Source organism: Camellia sinensis, unplaced genomic scaffold (assembly GCF_055761805.1).
Source record: "Camellia sinensis isolate YWXY unplaced genomic scaffold, ASM5576180v1 Unanchor2, whole genome shotgun sequence".
NCBI lineage: Eukaryota > Viridiplantae > Streptophyta > Magnoliopsida > Ericales > Theaceae > Camellia > Camellia sinensis.
The window spans coordinates 20,607,535-20,620,675 of record NW_028129079.1 but is presented as its reverse complement, the minus strand read 5'-3'; positions in this window follow the sequence as shown (position 1 = coordinate 20,620,675).

The following is a 13,141-nucleotide window of genomic DNA, read 5'->3' as shown; positions in this document are numbered from 1 at the left end:
CGAGTGAAAACTATTGAATCGGGTACTGCGAGTAATGTGCCATGTATTAGTACTGTACCACATTCTACTAGTATTGTACCACCTTCTCATACTTCGCCGAAAAGTCCGCCACGTCTGAATACTACAAAAGCAAGCAACACTCGCAAGGTACTCAGTCCTTTGGTTGCTCGCCGAAGAGGGCGTCCATGTACGAGGCGGAAGGTTAGCAAGGTTAATCAAATAGTTAATCGGTTGAAGAGAAAGAACAAGAAGACTACTCCCGCACAGGTAAAAATTCGGGGCATAGGTTGTTTCGGAACCTTTTTGTGGATTCATAGTTGAATGGTTACAATTAGTAATTAAATTGTGTTATTATTTCATGATAGGTGCCGGAAGATCAAGCTTACTATTTTCCTTCTATGGTTAGTACACAAGATAGTATGTATGTTCCGGTATGTGTTGAATGGACTTAAAATATTGCACTTTGCTTCTAGTTGGGTTTTATGTTAATGCTTCAAATTATTAATAACATCGTCTTACTATACAATCATAAGGTGCCGCACGATGAAGCTTGCTATTTTCCTTCTATGGTGGGCACAGAAGACAACATGTCTGTACCGGTACGTGTTCAATATATGAGTTCACATTTGTAATGATGAATGTATTAGTCAATATTTTTTAAAATCATTTTGTAATATGTACTTCGTTTTTATAGGCACGGGTTTGCACAATGGGAACGCCCGACAATATTGAAAGCACATCATGAATGGTCAACAATCTAAGCAGTCAAAGTTCTACAGTACCATCACTATTGGATCCAAATGCCCATTTTATTTTTAATGTAATACACTGTTCAATGTCTGTATTCTACTATTTTTGGTTTGTTTGGTTCAATTAGACAGATAAACAGGTTCAATGTCTGTGTTCTACTATTTTTGTCTCCTTTGACAAACAGGTTCAATGTCTTTGAAAACAGGTTCAATGTCTTTGTAAACAAGTTCTCTTCAATGTAATACACTGTTCAATGTATCCTTTGATCAATTTCTGTCTGTTTATCTCCTTTGATCAATGTCTGTGTTCAATTACTAGACTGTGTTGTTGCAACAAAAAAATTTGTTGCTGGTCTGTTTTGTTCACTACACAGGTTCAACTGGACAGGTTCAGTTACACAGGTTCAGGTTCAACTGGACAGGTTCACTACATAGGTTCAAACAGACCTAGATGCATCTCAATTAGACTCTGTGAATTTGTGAAAACCTGTGTGAATTTCTGTGAATTAGTTCAAACCTGTCTGATTGAAACCTGTTGCAACAGACCTATCTGAATTTGTTCAAACAGACCCAGAAACATGGAGACAGATGCATCTCAATTAGACTATGTGAATTAGTTGAAACCTGTGTGAATTTGTGTAAAATTATTGAAACCTGTGTGAATTTGTGAAACCTATGTGACTAAACTTGTGTAACTAAACCTGTTCAAACAGACCCAAAAGCATGGAGACAGATGCATCTCAGTTAGGCTCTGAATTTGTGAAACCTGTGTGACTAAACCTGTTCAAACAGACCCAAAAGCATGGAGACAGATTCATCTCACTTAGACTCTGTGAATTTGTGAAACCTATGTGACTAAACCTGTTCAAACAAACCTACAATTTGTTAAAGCCAACAGACCTGTATGTCATGAGTCAAACCTGTGTTCAAACAGACCCAAAACAATAGACCTGTGTTCAAGGCAACAAACCTGTGTTCAAGGCAATAAATACTGTGTTCAAACAGACCCAAAACAATACAGACAGTTACACTTCATCTCATCTCAAGATGTGTACACTGTGTGTATACATCTCATCTCAAAACCAAAACAGACTCTGTGTGCCTATGTTCAAACTGTGTGTATGCATCTCATCTCAAGACCAAAACAGACTGTGTGTACCTATGTTCAAACTGTGTGTATGCATCTCATCTCAAGACCAAAACAGACCCAGCAAATAGAAACCTGTTGAACAAATGTGTACACTTCTCATGACTTTTAACCTGTTGAACCTGTATATCATGACTTTCAACAAATAGAAACTTGACTTTCAACCTGTTGAACAAATAGAAACCTATTTTTTTAAACCTGTATATCATGACTTTCAACCTGCGTGTACACTTCTCATTCAAAGCATTATCAATAATGTTATACTAGTCTATCATTGGTTCTCATTCAAGCCAACAGATTTCAGAATCTGTAAACATTGATATCCAAATCACTATTCAGCCTTATGTCATGGCTAACATATCCAATGCTTCGAAAATACAAAATACAAAACAAAATAAAATAGCAAATAAAGATAGTAGGCAGTATTGATTACAAAATAGAACATACAAAATAAAATACAAAAGAAGTACTGATTACATTCATAACTCTGTTTGAAAACGTAACAACTGATTCATTTACATGATAAAGTCAAAAACTACACAAAATACAATGACATAAGTCATTGCCTTCAAAATCTTCTCCACCCTTTGAAGCCTTCTATCATGCTCACCAAGCCTTCTCCTTAGATCATTAATTTCTTCTGTTCTTGAATCTGTCTGAGGTCCAGCATTGGCACGGCTTGTGGAGGTAATGTCGTTGTCATCATCATCATCTGTCAACCACTTGAAGTAATTGTAGTAGTTGTTCGTAGTCTACAATGGACAAGAATCAGTTAATCAATAAAGGACAAATGAACTTTGTAAAAAGTAACAGATTCAAACACATATAACAGGTACTTATATATTTTCTTGGGCAAACAAAATAGACACGTCCTGCATTTCCATTGTCATTAGTTTGTACAATACGCATGGAAGTTGTTCTTCCACAATTATAAAACCTTGGCTTTAATCTCATGTTCGTATTATTAGTAGAAGATGAAGTCATTTTTTTATCTGCATAAAAAATACCAACATATTCAACTACCGATTAGTAGAAGATGACGTTCTTCCTATTTTTTTATCTCTCAGGCTGTTTTACCTATTAGTAGAAGATGATGATTCAACTATACTCTACTGTAAATAAAAAAGAAAGCAAACAAACACTAGGAATCCTGTAAATATTTATGTTACTCAATGGTGATTCTTGGCCTTTCATGTTTCGCCTTTCCTGCAGTCTTAGGGCTTTGGAAATTCAAAATGATTCGCTACGCTGTGCAGCACAGCTGCAACTCAGCAACACCTATCACAAATTAAAGCCAAATCCTACATGATGCTTGCTTGAGGACAATGTTTACTGAGGGAAGAATTTTCTGTCATTGGCAATATCCAGAATGGAATAGAAATACTCGAAATAGTTTTGGAAACCTCTTTCTGCATTGAGTCAAGTGGTTGATTTTAAAATGGCTAACATTATTGTAGGCTAATTGGGGAATTTCTTGATTTAGTTTAATATTATTCAAAGGAATACAAATGTCAATATTTTCTAAGTTACAGAGTTAATAGATATAGATGGATTTAATAATTATGGAGATGAATATGAGATCATAGCATATTTTAGGTACACTTCTACTTTTTTTTGGCAACATTTAATATGATATGTAAGGACTGTGGAGACTTATAGCTGTTTTTTCTCTGAGAAATTTCTTTTTTGTAATTTTTCATTTGTTTATGTCTTAGTAATGCATTTATGTCCTCAAGTTGAAGCATATGGGTTGTGATCAAGCAGTAAGAATAGAGCATAAACAATATCTGCATGGTATTATTTTCCCCAACCAGATTCAAGTTTACCTCAGATTTAAGCCTAACGTAAACCCTAACTTTCTACAAAAATTGAACCCAAATGTAAACCTCAGATTCGTCCCAAATTGAACCCAATCATAAACAATATCTGCATGGTATTATTTTCTCCAACCAGATTCAGGTTTACCTCAAATTTAAGCCTAACGTAAACCCTAACTTTCTACAAAAATTGTACCCAAATGTAAACCTCAGATTCGTCCCAAATTGAACCCTAACTTTGCGATTTTAGGTTTACCTCAGATTCGTCCGCTGTCATGGTTTGTCGTCCTCCGTCGTGGTTCGTCTGCCTTCGCCATCGTTCGTCCACCGTCTCGTGAGAGAGGCGAGAGTGAAGAGATAAAGAGGGAAGTGGGATGAGGTTTGTTGAGAGTGAGAGAGGTAAGAGAGGCGAGAGTGAACTGCTAAGGTGGAGAGGGGAAGAGATCGAGAGGGGAGAGGGATGAGGTTTGTTGAGAGTGAGAGAGGTGAGAGAGGCGAGAGTGAACTGCTAAGGCGGAGAGGGGAAGAGATCGAGAGGAGATCGAAATTTAAACTTTTGAGCCATTCGAGCCTGAAACATTCGAGCTACCGATCATTTTCGTAAAACAAATTAAATTAAAATAGTTAATAAGACATAATATCATATTAAATTTATAATTATTTTATTTTTTGTCCCACAAATATTATATCTAATTATAAAAAAATTAAATTATTTTTCTAAATATAAAAATTTTAACCTATTAAAATAATCAAAAATTAAAATAATTTACTAAAATAATCAATCCCCTAAACGAGGTGAGTGCGTATATACACAGATTGAAAATTCTATGAGTTGGGTACATGTGGGACCTTTTGTGATTTTTTGTTATAATTGTGATGTTAAATATTATTTATTATAATATTAATTATGATATTATTTAAAAAATATAAAAAAATAGGAGGATTGGTTTGATAGAAATGTAATGAAGGGAGACCAAGTCAGTCATCGCTTGCACGGAAGGAAAATAAGAGAAAATTCAAGTTTTATAATAAATCAAACCAAAAATATAAGAAAGAAATGGTGGTGTTGTTTGGTGTTGTTAGTCAAACAGAGCCGCGTAGTTGTAATTTTGTTGTATACAAAAGTCAAGTCAATCCCCCCCCCCCCCCCCCCCCCCCAACAAACAATCAACAATCAATCTCTCTCTCTCTCTCTCTCTCTCTCTCTCTCTGTGTTACACACAATTCTTCATTTTCACCAAAAGATCTCTTTTTTTTTTTTTGTCGATTTATTGTGACTTTGTCTCCTCTATCCGAAAAGAACTCTTATCGGTAAAGTTCCTTTCATTTGAATGCTTAGAAAACTTTAAAAAGCCTATAAATTTCAACTCAGGCTTATTTTGAGAATTTATTATGAAAAAATATATATAAAAAATAAAGTTATAATACAATTTAAATAAGTTAATAAGTCAATAAATTATTATTATTATTTTTTATCTCTTCAAAAGAGCCTTAATCTTAAACTCGCATTTATTCTAAATCCATCCAATCTTAAAAAACTAAGGTTACGTTTGGTAGAGTTTTGTAATTATGATTTGAGAGTATGAGTTGTATTTTCAACTTGTGGGGTTTGGAATTATGATTTAAGTGTAGAAAATTTAATTGGTAAAGAGTTTTGAAAATAATTTTGAAAAGAGTTTTGATTTGAGTGGGAAATTGTTGATGTGACATTTGATATTTGATACAAAAATTTATAACTCATAACTAAACATATAATTCAAAATTATTTTAAAGTACATAAAAAATTTTAAAAATTTTAGAAAATGTTTTTTTCGATTATATTAAAATTAACATATAAATTGTAAAAAACTATATATATAAAAAATAATAATCACTATTCCGGACGATCGGCCGGACGACCGGTCAGACAAAATTTTCAAAAAAAAATTCTAAAAAACGCGGTTGAGACAGAGCTCTCTGCAGAGTTTTAGAAACGTGATTCCAAAACTTTTACCAAACACCATACTTGAATCAAGGTGCAGAAACATGATTTGAGATCGCAACCAAACAAAACCTAATTTTTATATGAGATGAACAAAACAAAAATAAAAAAATTAATCATCCGGAAAACAAAAGAGACACTAAAATCAGAGTGAAGGGAGAGTCTTTTCACTTTGTTCAAATTATGATGATGGTTTTTTTTTTAATGATAAAAACAAAGTACATGAATATTTTCTTTAAGAGTAAAAGGTTAAAAATATCATATATTTTAAAGGGTGAATGCGTATAATGATTGTGATTATCTATTCAAAGTCCATCCACTCAGCACTCAACCCAAATAAATAAATCAACAATGCATCAATTATATATATATATATATATATATATATATATATATATAAAAAGTTTATATATATAAAGAGTTTATCATATTTAAAAAATAATAATAATGATCAATTTTAATAGTTTTTAGCTATGGTATATTTTATATGTATGTATGTTGTAGATTTTTTTCCATTTTTTAACCTAGTCATTAATGGTTGGTAAAAAACCACCAAGTTTGTATATGTTACAAACATTATTATAATTTTATGATTCATAATTCAATTTATATTTGAGAGGGTGATTTATGATCCGGTGTTGGGCCGAGGTAGCGACCGAGCAAGTTGAGAGCCTAGCAGTGCATTGGGCCGAGATGATCGACTGTTCACCCAGAGATGGGCTGTCAGAGCTTGGGCCGAGCAGAACTTGGGCCGAGCGCGTCCCGCCCCGGACCGTAAAGAAGCAGCTCGGCAAGGCAGTGCTCAGTCGGACCCGGTTGCTCGGTCCGAGGATAGCCGAAGCCAGACAAGCCGAGTGTCCGGTGCCCGGAAAGGCACGGTCGACCGAGGTTACCGTTTGACCGGCAGGAAAGCTGGCCACGGGGTGCTTCGGGCTAGGCTTTGCCGAGATGCCGCCTAGCCCGGCCCCCCTTATATACTTTGCCAGGAAAGTGCTAGGGTATGGAGCACGGCGTGACACGACTACGGATAGGGCAGCTCGGCTGCTGAGCTCCAGCTGTGATGACGGGCAGTTGAGGTTAGGTGATGAATGGCATGGTCTATGCTGACAGATGGGATAGCAGAGCCACGTGTCAGGAGATGACTAGGAGTGGATATGGGGCTCAGAAGGTATATAAGAATGTCTGCGCCCCCCATACGCGACACACGAACATCTCTGTAAGAAATTCTTACACTAAAACACTCTCTCCCTTCTCTCTATTCCCTCTAAGGTGTGTGCTAATTTGACCGTCGGAGGGTGTTTCCGGCCACACACCGCCGGGTAGCTCACCGTTATTTGCTCGCAGGTGATCGGATATCGACGGAGCTCGGAAGAAAGGAATACGGGCACGCCGGAATATTTGCTCCCCGTACAATATTCTTCAGTATAAGTTTTAAGTAAAATAATTTGATTGAATTTTAAATTGAGTAAATTTTACAATTTAATTTCATCATTTACTATGATTTAAGCCATTCAAATATTTGTATAATATATGAAACGACTTTATTTTTATAAAATAAAATTAAAAAAAAAAAAGAGATCAACTAAGGCTCAATTTGAGAATTTGGTTAAAAGTCAAAAGTCAGCTTTTAACCTATTTTTGGTTACATCACCTCTCTATTTTTTTTACACATTTTTTCAAAAAAAAATTTAAAAAGTCATCTTTTAATCAAATTCCCAAAACAACCCTAATTGATATATGGGATTTGTGTAATGTTATGGTATATCACATGCAAGTTATAACATTTGTAGAGTTGATTACTATACATGTCATAACTCAATTCTATGGGATAACTAAAAAAAAAAAATGATTTATTACAAAATAAGGGAATAATGAAGGTTGCTGTTGTGCCATAAGGCAAAGCAGCCCTATTGTAAGGGTCTTTAGGGGTATTTTAAGGGTTTATTTTGAAGATCCAAATTATTTATATTAAAAAGTTTGTCGAGTATATCATCTATGTAAAAAATCAAATTAATTGGATATTAATAACCCAATAATCAAGTCCTAATTTGTAACATCCCAACTTCCAGACCTTTAATGAATCATATCAACCACAAATTTACAATTCCACATATACAAATCGTGTTCATAAATAATTTACACAAATATCTCTAAATATAATTTATACAATTGTCTCAAAAAATATTTATCACAATGGTGGGCCCTGAATATTTAACTAAATTAATCCTTTAAATGCTTAAACTTCAATCGCCACTAAATTATTCCGCACTTGAAAAATAAATTAATTCAGAAAGTATACAATACGACAGGAATAATAATGTTTTGGATAGAGAATAAATTAATAGGGATCCAATAAATTACGACGTTGCACAAGCAAATCGATTCGATAATCAAGCAATTTACCAAATTGCATAAACACTTCAACTAAACATATGATAACTTGTCTAAGATCAAATATCCAGTCCTACTCAATTCATGACTAGTGAACGGCCTCACTCACCTCACCCAAGCACAACGGTTTATCTGAACATATTTGTGCAAACTATTGATAGGATCCACTTGATCCATGTACGGAAGCATTTCCACGTCTCTTAGTCAGACAAAGCAACATTGTCAACACAGAATAAATTTACAGGAAATTTATCAAATGACCTGAATAATCAAACATATCAATAAAGAATAATTTCACATAATTTATCAAATGATCAATATAACAAACAATGGTCAAATTGGAAGTAATTATAATGAAAACTTTGCAAAGAGATTTAGAGAGAGTATATTGTATATCACCCGAATTACCTTAAAACAATCTCCTCCGTTATCAACACTTTAATCATATGACATTACTCCATAGATATTAAGAAATGGCGGACTAAAATTCTAAGGCATAAAGTATGTGAGAACCCAAATATAAAAATAAAATAAAATAATTAAATAATAATTATTTTACAAACCTCAAATATTTTACTTGTAAATCTTAAGGTACAAATTAAATATTACTGAACAATCTTTTAATTAATTTTAAATTATAAATAAATTTTTTATGGAAGTCCACAATTTTAAAGACTATTGATAATAATCTTAATAATAGTAACAATAATAATAATAAAATAATTAGTAAGGGGTCATTTTGAAAATTTATTATAGGACGATAAAACCCTAATGGTTAGATATCAATTCTTTTCTAAACTACCCTAGCAGTAGCCGTAAGATATAGAGAAAAGAGAGAGGAGGGTGTCTTTTGTGAAGGAAATTAAAGAAGGAAAAATGAGTTGTTGTATTGGTAAATATTTTTATATATAAGCATGTGTGTTGTTTTCTTTAATTAAGACCATGGTAATCATTAAGTTGCTGAAGTCATTGTTTTATATGGATGATGGACGGTGGTGTGAAGCTAAGGGTTGGTGATGGGAAATTTTGGGTTACAATGGTTGATGGAAATTCTTGATCCTAAAATTACAAATTTTAAAAATTAAGAAATCTTATCAAACGGATGAATTTTGAACTGAAATTTTTACAGTAGATTAATTACATATTGAATTGCATACCAGAATTTTCTTATAATTTTTTGGAGTCAAAATCCATATAAATTGATGAGTTCAAATTTGTCCAGAAAACTGGTGTAAAACAATAAATTCGGAAGTGTCATTCTCATTGGGTATAAATCCAAAAATTATCAAATTAGCGTCATTAGAACCGATTATGAGTCTAGTTTCTTACATTTTTGGTCTTACGTTGATTGATTGTGTATACTAAGAGAACCATTAATTTCTTTGAAGTGCTGCAGAAAACAACCTACTTGGATATAATTAATTGTAAATAATTATTTTGATAAACAAATCAAGTGAAACCATTTGAGTTTGAAACTTATGATATATTAGTTGATATCTGGAGGGTTTTGAAATTTTTCGAATCGCGTGGAGTGGATTTTGTAATTTTCACAGTTAGCAAATAAATTAGGAAAGCTTATTTAAAATTCTGTTTTATCTTAAAGTTACTTTTAATTAAGTTTCGATTTGAACCCATGTCTTGGGTGATTTTAGACCTTGAAGAACATGAGCTTAGGTAATATTTAAGAGTAACGGTGAGTTGGATTGAGCCGTGTTAGTGCGCTTTAGTTTGGGGTTACTTAGTTTCTTATTCTTTAGTATTTTTAAATTAGTAGTGAAGTGTAATTTTCATACTTGGTTCAAGGCACTAGTTGAACTTTATACTCTATTCGAGAATGACATTATTCCATTTTCGGGTGAGTAGTTGCGAGCTACATATTTTTATAAATGTTTCCTTACCTTGAACTGTTGAAAAATTTAATTGTTGTTTTAGGACTAAACTGTTTTGATAAATTATTATATTATCAATGGAATTAAATTATTTTTGAAACATATGTAAACTTGGCGTGCTGTAAATTATTTGTTATGGTCTCATGTTTATAATGGTAAACTATCATGTTTTGTGAAACTGAATTGTATTGATTATCGGGACCATATGTATATTTTAGTCTAGGAAAATTATTCCACTGTGTGTGGTGACTTTGGTCACTAGGGAACAAATTCGGGTTAGGTTGTGATAACTCTAGTACTCAATGATTGTAAAGAAAAGACTTAGGCTAGGCTAGGTGACCTTCAATCGGATCGTCTTAGAGAAAAAGCCTTGGTTGCCACTCCGATGATGACACTTGATTCGATATTAGATCCAACGAGCTTATTGCCTTGAGAATTGTGTGGCATGTTACTTGTTATTTTTGGTACCCAGAAAATTATTGGTGTTCATGTTGTAATATGTTTTAAGTGAAAAATGTCATTTATCATGTTATTTAGAGACGTGAGTATTTTAACTGTCAAACTGTGGAACCTTTTTTTTGAAACATATTATCTTAATCAAAAGTGTATGCCAATCTAGTTATGTGATATATATCTTATTTTGGAATTAAACCCTATTTTCAAAACTATATTTACTATTCATGTTGCTACTAACTGAGCTATCAGATGACTTAGTTGTTTATTATTTCCAGGTGTTAGAAGGACTTAGAATGGACTCATGGCGTAGCAGGGATTCAATTACATGGACCTCTAGGACATTCATTTTTATTTTTTTGTTTTAGATTGTTATGTCAAGTTTGTGCATATTTATGTTTATTTTTATTAAGGTTCATTTAGGATTATTTTGATATGTGGGATGTTTATATCCCATGAGTTTGGATGGTATTGATTATGGTTGATTTTGCCGTTTATACTTGTGGCATGTCACTGGATTGAGTTTGGTTATTTATTATCAAACTATTTTATAGTTGTTCAATGTGATTATGGATTCGTGTTTAGGATTACGTGTGCTTTAGGCTAAGACCCTGTGGGCCACAACTGGTCATACCTGGGTTTGGGGTGTGACAAAGTATGTAAGATTTGACAAAATCTATAATTTTTTTGTTAGATCAAATTGTTAATTGTCACTCTAAAACACTCACAAACTAAACTCAAAAGTTTGATTACAAAAAAAAAAAAAAAAAGAGCTGAAATGTCTCGTTTGAAATAAGTTATTTTAGTAATTTTTTGACTTTTTATAAAAATTATGTAAAGATAATGATATGACAACTTAAAATGACTTTTTAATTTTTTAGTTAAAATATGTAGTTGCCAAATAATTTGTGGAAAAAATAGCCTCCCAATAAACTTGGAGAGAAATGAAAAAAAAAAGAAAATTTCTTTGGAGAGAAAGGATTAAAAAAAGAAAAGGAAAAGGAAGCATGGAAAAGAATTGCCCACCACATGGGTTTTGTTTGGGGTCAATGCAAAAGTAAAATAGAATATAAAATTTAAGAAATGAATAAAATGATGAAATAGAGATAAAAAGAGATAAATAAATTAAGTTCTTATTTAAAATTTTTATCGCCAAATTACTATAATAAATTATCAATACCACTCTCTAAAATGTTTAATACCTCAAAAATGCAGATTTTTACACAATTATTTAAAAAAATATTAAAATTATGTTAACTATTTATTTTTTAAAAAACAAATGTGCTCTTATTATAAGGCTATATATGTCCAATTTAATTTTTTTTTCTTTTTTTGCATAAATGATTTACTTAACGAACTTTACAATATAAATGGTATAAATCATCGAAAAAAACTCATAACACACCCTTAATGGGCCTTGTTGATACAGTTTATCCCAGTGAATGGAGCGAACTGGTCCAAGCTCCTCAAGCCCAAGCCCAAATGATCGAGCCCACCGGATATCCTGCAAACAAGTTCAACGGGGAACGGTGTAGTCCCCCAGTGAACCCTCCGACGATCAAGTTAGGAAGAGAAGTAGAGTATATGGGGGGATATTAGAGATAGAAAGCTTAACCTTTTTCTTGTCTACAACGTTCGCTTATATCCTTTGGTAATCATTTCGCTGTCCCTTCCGACCTGCTCTTCTCGCCGAAAGCCTATGCTGTAGCTTACCTTACTCAGGGTAAGGGGGTCCTGTTCTGGCGAAGAGGTGTTGTCGTAATAAATGCTGTGACGGGCTGCATTAATGGTGATGTGCAGTGACAATAACTTTGCAGATCTTTGTCTGCCGATGTGGCTCGTCCTTCTCTTGCCGTGTATCTGAATGTCATCGGCTCTTTATGCCATGTTGGACTCCAGCTGTCCTGGACCTCACCAGCTGGGTTATGCACTGGACTTCAAGTGATGGGCCATAGGTGATTCGTGGCCTTTATGGGCTTATACATATCAGTAGTCCCCCATTCCCGAGTGCAGCTTTAGTCCAACAAAGGGAATATTAGTTACGTAGACGAGTGTGTTAAGGATTGGTAGGATGGAGGTCGACCGGAAGGGGTGATCGAGGGGGGTGGACCGACCGGGAGGTGGTCCGACTGCGCAGGGCGACCGAGTGGAAGGGCCGATTATGGAGAGGGCCGACCGCGAGGTTGGCCGAGCGGGACGGTCGGCACCAAGGAGGGCCGACCGTGAAGGGACGGGGGGGCCGACCATGGTGTTGGCCGAGCGGGAGGGCTGACCACGAGGAGGGCGGACCGCGGCGTTCGGCCGAGCGGGAGGGCTGACCACGAGGAGGGCGAACCGCGGCGTTCAGCCGAGCGGGAGGGTTGACCGCAAGGAGGGCCGACCGCGGTGTTGACCGAGTGGTAGGGCTGACCACGAGGAGGGCCGACCGCGGTGTTGGCCGAGTGGTATGGTCGGCAGCAAGGAGGGCCGACCGTGAAGGGTGAGATGGAGGGGCGTAGGGCTCGAGACGCGGCGGGTCACGTAGGGAGTTGAAATGGAAAAGACAAGGTAAGGGGAGGAGACAGTGGATCGTGGGCGTACACGTGGCAACATCCCGTAGGGGAGGAAGATTAGGCGTTGGATCAGAAATGAAACGGTAAGTCATTATAGGTGTTGAAGAGACAGTTTTGGCGGATGATTTTGAAAAGTTTTCAAACTGGCGAAAATTAATTGGG